Below are 9,843 nucleotides of genomic sequence, written 5' to 3' on the forward strand. Positions count from 1 at the left end.
CTCAGCCGCAGCGCTGCGGCGCGGACCAAGCCGCCCCCCCACTCAGTCCTCGCGCCGTCCCCTCCACGGCCCCCCCTCCAGGGAGTACCGAGAGCCGAGGGCCCCGCGGGGATTAGGGTTGGACGCAGTGGATCGGCCAGGGCCTCCGCGGAGACTGGTACCCGTCCGCCCCCGTCCGCCCCATTGGACATTCTGCGCGCGTCTCCTGCAGGGACTGCTCTCGCTGTCACTCATCCGGAAAGGCCTGTAGCTACACACACTTACACACACACATGCACACTTTCCGCAGAGGTAGGGGAGGCGCAATCTTTGTCTCCTCTACATCCACCTCCACTGCACAGAAGAGTCTTGGCGTAAGAACTCCTTACCTTCTGTCCATCCCCTCCACAAAGACTCGATTTCCTCAACTATAAAATACGGCGAATATGGAGAGGGAGAAATGTAATGGATCGATATTTTCCCCGAATTCCATTCACTTTGGACTCGCCTTCGCAGATTGTGGTCCTGTCTGTGCACTATCTGGTTTGATATATCTGAGTTTGAATAGCAAGAAGCATCTTTTTATTACAGTTTCTCCAGGTTCTGTCATCTGCCAAAACATCTGAGACTGAGGCCTTCTTTCACTTGTTCAGAGAAGAGACGGGCAAATGTTACAGAGATGTATTCAAGACACATTAATATCCTGCAGGAATGCTCTCCTTGATGCAATCTGAAAAACAGAAGGGTAACTAAGAGGCAATAAATATCTAGATGTTCAGCTCGGTGTCAAGGTCTATCCATGCATTGTATCTACCCCTCCACCACACACACACATCATGCCCTGAGCTCTGAGAAGGAAACACAGCCCTGGACAATGAGCTCCTCCTCCTCATGCACAGCAGGAAGGAGCTGCTCACCATCACGAGCCAGTGTGTCAAGTTCAGGGTCTGACATCTCCTAAGGAAGAGCTCAATAAACACTGGGTGAGCGAGTGGGTGCACTAGCGAACGGAGACTCAAAGATCAGTGCCACTTTACCCCTATCCGTGCCCAAAAGGATAAATATCGAGTGCTTGTTAAGTGCCAGGCACTTGTGCTGTCTTTAGTCACAACAGCGACATTGCAGAGATTTGGCAGGTTTCGCTGTGGATAAGGACGGCGACGCTCTGAGTGATTAAGCTAAACTCCACAGTCACACTATCATGGGATGGAAATTGGGAAGTCCTAGCTACAAAGCACACTGACCACAAAGGGGTGAACCTGAGTAGTGGTAGAGCTCTGGTCCCACTATGACAATTTTTTCCTGGAAGCTACTGAGTGATAAGTCATTATTAGGTAGCATGTAGAGATCCATGACTGTAATAATAGAATGTCCTTCTCCTACATAGTAATTCAAAGGTAACAAGGAAAAAATAGCATTCACTTTTAAGGTTGACATGTTTGGTGAAACTGGATGTGCCTGTCTATTATTAGTCCTTTAACAGGCCCCACCACCTCCCAGGGAGGCTTGGGAAACATCCCAAGAGACATTGCTGCTGAAGTAGATTTCCTTTGAACCGATGAGCTGGAAGCTGACAGCCCACATCCTGCCTTTTGAACGAAGTGCCCTGGCTGACTTTGGTCTGTAACAACAAACAGTACCTCATGGACCGGGCCTGGTTTTGCAAGGGCTGAGGATTGCTAAAACCCATTCTGTTTCTAGAGATTCTGTACCAGCTGAGTGCAGAGAACCAGGTTTCCATCTGACTCACATCCCTGTACTTCGGGGCTCTTAAATTGTGACTCTTGGTTGCCATTTTTTAGCCAGCCCAGTGATTTCTGTCTTTCTAGTTCACCTGTGGTAGAGCTTTACCTAAATATCCAAATTCTAACTTCTCTAGGAAAAAAAAAGGTATGACCCAATGAAACTTTCATTCCTGAACTCATTAATTCATATATTCACTCACTGAACAAATGTTATTGCAAACCTGTTATGTACTGGCCCAGTAAGTAAATCAGACAAAAGTCCCTGTCCTCATGGAGTTTATGGGAGAAGGGGATGATCAATAGCCTAATCAACTAAAAAAACTATACTGGGTGGTAGGGAGAATCATTCTGTAAAGAATATTAAAGCATTCTGAAGCACAAAGAATGACAGTGCCCAAGAAAAGTTTTTCTCATTAGCAACATCTGAGCAAAGGCCTGAACAAGTGAATAAGCCACAAGCATGTCTAGGGTAGAATGTCCCAGAAAGAGAAAACAGCAAATGCAAAGAACATGATTCTTCAAGTTGGAGAAACAGCAAGGAGGCTTCAGGCTGGAATAGGCATAAGAGGAAGGAAAGGAGGTAAGCATAGTCCACATTTGTAAATGTGGCAAGGAGTTTGAACTTCACTCTACTGAATCGAAGCTGTTGGAGTTGGGGGCAGAGAAGTATCCTGACACCATTTGTGTGTGTTAGAGGTATTCTGGCACCGTTTGTGTGTGTGTGTGTGTGTGTGTGTGTGTGTGTGTGTGTGTGTGTGTGTATTTTAGGATCAGCCTGTCTACTACCTGGAAAGTAGATGACACAAGAAGAAAGGGGAGATGCATAGAGATCAGCCATTTGAGCAGATGAGCCAAGAGATAAAGACCATGCCACATGGCACCATGTGAATTCTGAAGCAGTTTCCTGTATATCAGCATGGGCCCTTCAGGTTAGCAGAGTCCCTGCCTGGCCCCCTCTGCTCACAAAAGAATGAATGCTGGCCACTTGAAAACTGCAGAGACGATGAGGAAGCCGGTTGCTGCAGCTGGAAATGTAGTCCCAGATCTTTTCAGTCCAGACTTGATATGTGATGTATACATTTATTTCCTGTGGCTGCAACCCCCCCCATGAAATTATTACAAAACTGAGTAACTAAAAATAATAGAAGTGTATTACCTGTACTTCTGGAAGATAAAAATATCTTAATGCCAAGGTATCATCAGGGCCTTCTGGAGGCTTTAGAAGAGAATCTGCCTATGTCTTCCAGCTTCTAGTGGCTGTCAGCATTCTCTGTCTTCCTTGGCTTGTGGCCATGTCTCTCTGATCTTCCTCTGTCTGCATCTTCTTCTTTGGGCGAGTCTCCTCTTCTGTCTGTCTAAACTTTCCTGTTTCTCTCATAAAGGATGCTGGTCATTTGATGTTGGGCTCAACCAGATAATCTGGGATGATTGCTTCATCTCAAGATCCTTAATTTGGTTACATCTACAAAGCCTTAAAAAAAAAAAAAAAAAAGACAACACAGATCCCAGGAATTATGACATGGCCATACGGGGAGCGAGCACATTTCTAACAACTGGTGTGCATAACCCTGGGCAAGTTACTTCCTCTCTCTTTATCTCATTTTCCTCCTCTGTAAAATGGTGCAGGGGTGGAGTAGTTTGCCTTCCAACTCTTTCCTTCTAAGGCTGCACTTTTCAGTGCAGTAGATATGAGCCACAGGGGGCTAACAAACTCCCGAAATCTAGCTAGTCTGCACTGGTTGTAATTAAAATATATTTGTAATTATTTGTGATCACATAAGTCATCACCCTAAATTTCAAGTATGTAGCATACAGAAGAATGTAAAAACATCTCACAAATAATTTTTGTCTTCATTGCATGTTGAAAAGTAACATTTGCAATATATGGAGATAAATCAAATTTCTCTCAAATTAGTTTTACCTGTGTGGTTTTATTAAGTTATTTTTTGTAAAGCGGCAACTAGAAAATGTAAAGTTATGTACGTGGCTCACATTACATTTTTTTGCACATCTCTGTGCTAAAGGATAGATGAAACTTGTGAAGTAAATTAATTTGAAATAGAGCTATCAGTAAAAGATCACCTCTATCCCATGCAGCCTCAGCAGTGGTAGCTTGATGGGAGGCTAAAATATCTATTTTCAAGGTTCTCACTCACTTGGCTAATAAGCTGAAGCTGGCTGTCAAATGAGAGCTCAGCCAGGACTTTGGCCAGCAGTGTTACCTGTTCATGGAGGCCACTTCTCTGCCTGTTCATGAAGGCAGTCCTCAACAGCGCAGTGACTCAATTCCAAGAGTCAGTGCCCCAAAGCACAGGAGGTAAAGGATTAGCATTTCTTAAAGTCTGACCTACAAACTGGCTCAGGGTCATTCCTGACATTTTCTATAGGTCAGACAGTCACAGATTCATGTTCAAGAAGAGAACCCATTTCCCAATAGAAGAGTATCGAAGAACTTGGGGGCACACAAAGGGAGCCCAATAAATATATACTGGATTAATAAAATGTCACAGTTTCCATATGACACATGAGGAAAGAGAAGCATGAAATATTAACAATTCTCAAGGTCACTCTAGAACTAAAACCATAATTAAAAGTTAAATGTGGGTAGGGAGTTTAGCTCAGTAGTGCCACCACCTGCCTCACAAGTGCAAGGTCCTGAGTTTGATCCACAATCCAAAAATAAATAAATAAAAAAGTTATTATCAACCACTTACCAGTCCAATTATTTAAATACAGAATAACCAAAAATTGCATTTTTTCATTAATTTTATAAGATAACAGGAAATATAAGAATGATTTGGTACCGAGGATCGAACTCAGGACCTTACACTTGCAAAGCAGGCAGTGAAACCACTAAGCTAAATCCCTGGCCTCAATAATCCTTCCTTGTATGGTATATCTTATAACATTCAATACATGATGCAATGTTGCAATCTGGACAGCAGTATTTAGTCTCTTTCCAAATTCTTTTTTGCATTATTGTCTTTCTTTGATCAACACATTCTACACTGTCGTGTTGACCTTTTTTGCTATAGGTGGTATAGTTTCAAGAAAATGTCTGTCCACCAAAAATAATGGTGAAGACATCAGTTGTGGACATCCTGGTTGTCATTTCATTATCCCATAGTATTTAATTATTTGGCCTATGAGACCTAACCTAAATTGTAAATCAGTTTTTGAACCCTCCCATAGTTTGAATAAGTAATAAACAAGTTCCATATTATTTGGTCCAGAAGGTGATAAATATTTTATAGTAATATTTTCCTCACTTTTTAATGTCAGGATAACTTGCTAGATGATGGTCAACTCTGTCAACACCACCCACAGAAGTATTATGATCACTGACCGCTACTGGAATTTTTTTCATTTCTTCTTTCAAGTTTTGTTATTTCTGTATTAAGAATAGTTGACAATAAGTAGATGTCTTTTTTGTCTTTCCATTTCATAACACAGACTATTCCTCTCTGATATGCTAACATTTCTTGCTTTTTGTTTTTTATTTTGCAGGTCTTTTGACACGTCCTTCCTATTCCGTCTCAGTGTCCCAAATGTGTCTGTTTTGAATTGTAAAACAATATTGTTGAATTCTGAAGAAGTATAAAAATTACATCTAATGTACTTTTTTTTGGGGGGGGGTACCGGGATCAAACTCGAGTCCTTATGCTTGAGAGGCAGACGGTGGCACCACTGAGCTAAATCCCTGGCCCCTAATGTACTTTTGATAAGAGTTTTTATAGATTGTAGCACAAAATTAAAGGTTATTTTTCACAAATAAAATAAACATAAATTAGTAAAAGAAAATAACCAGAACTTATTATGAGATTTCTCTAGAAATAAACATCAAAAGTAAATACAAGAAATTATGCACAGATAGTCAATATAAAACAAAGAAACAGATGTATCAGTATATCTTGTGCAAACAAGAATTGACTGGTTAAAATGATACCAGATCAAGTGACAGTCGAAATGGTCAGTACATAAAACAAATGCACTGCTAAGTCACATTAGGGTAAACTGTTCTGTGGTTAAGAAACAACAGGGCTAAGGATGAAACTCAATGGTAGAGGACGTGCTTAGAATGTACAAGATCTTGAGATCAATCACCAGGAGCACAAAAACAAACAAACAAACAAAAACAACAAAGTACAGCCCATTCAAACAGGAGAAAGTAAACCAATAGCAACTGCTCCAAGAAATGACCAGATGGTGAGCCCACTAACAATGACTTTAAAACAAGAGTCTTAAAGATGCTCAAAAAATAAAGGAAGATGTAGATATACTCAACAAAACAATGCATGAACAAAATGGAAATATTGGTAGAGACAGAAAGCCTGAAAACAAAAACAAATTCTAGAGCTGAAAAGTACAGTAATTGAAATGAAAAATTCACCAAAATTATTCGGGTTCCATGAAAATGGCAGAGTGGCAAGCAACAATTCATCTCACTGAGATTTGTATCAGACACTACAATATAATAATTTTGGGAGGTAGTAGATCTCCAGGAAACAGGAAGGATCTGATAGGAAAATTAAAATCTATAGAGAAATTAAAGAGACAGAGCACATTGAAGAATAGGGAAGGAACAATATGCACTTTCTCTCCAACTTTGGCTCAGGGCTCACAAGAAAGGGAAATCAACTCTACTAAGACAAGGTAAAAGCAGGGGACTCCAGAGGCATTCTGGGAGAAATACAGAAGTAGAACAAACCAGCATATGTTGCAAGCTGCAACAGACAGTAAGAGACTCCAACCCAAATGCCTGCAATATCCCTGGAAAGAGTGCTTGGTCAGATGCCATTCCAGAGAGGGGTTGAAGGTTTGAACCTGGACCTATAAGCAGCCTCAGGACACCTTCAATTGAGGATTCCCAGGGTTATGTTCCTACAAGTCTCTGTGTAAGGGTCAGCTGCAAGAGATAGCTGTAGCCAGGGAGTTGCGGTTAGGCTGGTAAGATACCCCCCAAGGAGTTTAAGCTAAAGGACATGGGCTCCAATCCCATGGTCAAAGGCCAGGTTCTTCCTGAATTGCTTTGGATTTGAAAGTTGCAGATCACTCTTGCCCTAATGCCAGGCCTGCGGGTGGTGCCTGCATCCAGCATGGATCTAGGATCTGATGGCCTTCTTTAATAGCACAAACAGGAACACATTTTGACCTGTAGACTGCCCAAAAATTGTAGCTCATGGAAGAAAATCACAAAGTTAAAATCACACAGAAATTTTTCTTTTCATATTGGTTTTATATATATTTTTCTTTCTTTCTGTTTTGTTTTTTGTTGTGTTGTGTTTTTGTTTTACTTTTCTGAGTGTGTACTTTTTAAAATTTTTGTTGTTTTAATTTTTTTCTTTTTCTCTTCTTTCCTTTCTTCCTTTCTTTTTCACTAGTTTATTTGAGCTTGGGGAATTTTTTGTTGTCCTTCCTCCAGGCTTCTTACTCTCTTTTTTCTTACTTTCTTTTCTTTTCTACCTTTTGGGTTTTCTCTCTTTAATTTTTTTCTCTTATGTTTAATCTCTATATAATTACTTTCTTTGTTCTCATTTTATTTTGTCTTCTACATAGACAAACTATAGTACTCTGAAAAGGAGATTGAAGAGGATATCAGAAAATGACATTCCTGGATAGTTAAAACCCATTCATACTTAGGTATATTTCCAAATGGCCATACTTCCAAAACTGTTATACAGATTTAATGCAATCACAATCAAAATATCAATAGGATTCCTCAAAGAGCTAGAGAAAGCAATCCTAAAATTCATATGGAACCAGTGAAGACTCAAGATGACAAAATAATTCTCGGTAACAAAGCCGTATCAGGGGACATTACACTTCTGGACTTCATATTATACTACAAAGCCACAATGATTTTTTTAAAAGTATAATATTGACAACAAAAAAAAAACAGATTTGTGGATCAGTGGAACAGAATAGGGAATGCAGAAACAAGTTCTTTTTTTTTTTTTTTTTTTTTTTTTTTTTTTTGGTACCAGGGATCACTCAGGTCCTTGTGCTTGTGAGGCAGATGGCAGAACCACTGAGCTAAATCCCTGACCCTCAGCTATCTTATCTTTGACAAAGATACCAAGTATTTTCACTGGAGGAAAGACATCCTCTTTAACATATGGTGCCAGGAAAAGTGAATATTCACATGCTAAAGATTTAATCTATACCTATACCTCTCACAACACACTAAATTAAAATAAAAATGGATCAAAGACATAAGTATTGAAAGAGAAATAATTGACTGGAAGACACAATAGTTACAACTGTTGAAACATAGGTGTAAGCAAAGACTTTCTGAACAGGACACCAGGTGCACAAGAAATAATACCAAGAATCAACAAATGGGACTAAATCAAATTAAAAGGCTTCTTCACAGCCAGGAAACTGCCAACAGAGTGAAGAACAGCCTACAGAATGGAAAAAAATATTTTTCCAGCTATTCCTCGGACAAAGGACTACTATATAGACTATACAAAGAGCTAAAAAAAAATTAGGCCCTTGAATTTAAAGAGCCAATCAAAAGACAAGCATCTGGAATAGACAGACTCTTCTCAGATGAAGAAGTACAGAGTCAATAAATACATGAAAAAAGAGTTCAACATAGTTGGTTATTTGAAAATACTAATTAAAACAATATTGAGAGTCCAGCTCACCCCAGGAAGAATGGATATCATCAAGAAATCAACCAATAACAAATGCTGGAGAGGTTTCAGGGGGAAAAGGTATACTTCTTCATTGTTGGTGGGAAGGTAAATTATTAAAACCACTGTGGAAATCAGTACAGAGATTTCTCAAAAAACTGAAAATAGAAATTCCATTTGACCCAGCTATTCTCCTTCTAGGTATCTTCCAAAAAGAGTTAAAGACATCATACCACAGTGATGTTTATAGCATGTTTCTAGCAGTACAACTCATAATAGCTAAATTTTAGAATGTATCCACTAGCAGATGAATGGGTAGAGAAAATGTCATATTTATACATAATAGAATACCACTCTGTGATTTAAAAATGATAAATGAGTCATTTGTAGGAAAATGGATGCACCTTGAGACCATAATGTTAAGTGAAGTAAATCAGACAAACAAGCTTAAATATCACATAGTTTCTCTTATATGAGAAATACAACATATAAGTCAATTTTATATATAAAATTAAAGTCAATTTTCTTTTTTGTTTTGTTTTGTTTCCCTGGTACCAGGGATTGAACTTGGGACCTTGTGTTTATGAGGCAGGCAGCAGCACCACTGAGCTAAATCCCCGGCCCAAAGTCAATTTCAAATATAAAATTAAAAATAGAAAAAAGAGAGAAAAATAGTTATTGTAATTCAGCATGGACAATGTAACTAAAAGTGTACCTTGATTTAGTATAATAGTTTTATATTTTATGGTTTTGACCTGTTCATCTGACTATTAATCTGTATGTATTATAATTAACTTTATACAACATATAACATATACAATAAATAAATGAATCTGACACTGGAAAAAATTTAAGGGGGTAGAGGGAGGAGGAAAAAAATTGAGATATATCTTGCACATGTACCAATTCCTCACAATGAAAATTAATTAATAAATAAACAAAATTATTCAAAGACAGGTTTGAGCAGGCAGAAGAAACAAATCTACACATTTGAGCATAATGACAATTGAAAATTTTGAGGCTAAGGAACAGAAAGAAAAATGATTGAAGAAAAGTAAAAAGAGACTATAAGATACCATCAAGCAAACAACATTGAGGAAGACTCTGAAAGAGACAGAAGAAAAAAGAGCAATTATTTAAGAGCTTATATGAAGAAATAACGGCTAGAAACTTCCCAGACTTGATGGAAGGTATGAATATACACATCCAAGAAACTCAACAATTTCCAAGTAAGATTAACTCAAGAAATCCATAAGAAGACATTAAAACCAAACTATTGAAAGATAAAGTAATGGACAGAAGCTTGAAAGGAGTGTGAGAGAAGCAGCTCATCACATACAAGTCCTCTTCAATGCGATCATCAGCAGATCTCTCATCAGAAACTATGGAGGCCAGAAGGTAGTGGGTTGGTGAATTCAGAGTGTTAATAGGAAAAAATCTCATGGAAGAGTTCTAGAACTGTCAAATTTTTATTCAAATAT

At 38.8% G+C, this 9,843-nt stretch overlaps 1 long non-coding RNA gene across 1 annotated transcript in view; it reads right to left on the minus strand.

The window, feature by feature from the left end:
* Positions 1-640: 640 nt before the first annotated feature.
* The window catches only part of LOC104861859, a 17,150-nt gene continuing 7,947 nt past the window's right edge, over positions 641-9,843 (minus strand). The window contains exons 2-3 of the long non-coding RNA XR_780135.2: positions 2,881-3,195; positions 641-709 (exon numbers count right to left, since the gene is read on the minus strand). This is a non-coding gene — a long non-coding RNA (uncharacterized LOC104861859). The remainder of the gene's footprint in view (positions 710-2,880; positions 3,196-9,843) is intronic.

The sequence above is a fragment of the Fukomys damarensis genome, unplaced genomic scaffold, assembly GCF_012274545.1.
Source record: "Fukomys damarensis isolate Sample0158 unplaced genomic scaffold, DMR_v1.0_HiC HiC_scaffold_34, whole genome shotgun sequence".
Lineage (NCBI taxonomy): Eukaryota > Metazoa > Chordata > Mammalia > Rodentia > Bathyergidae > Fukomys > Fukomys damarensis.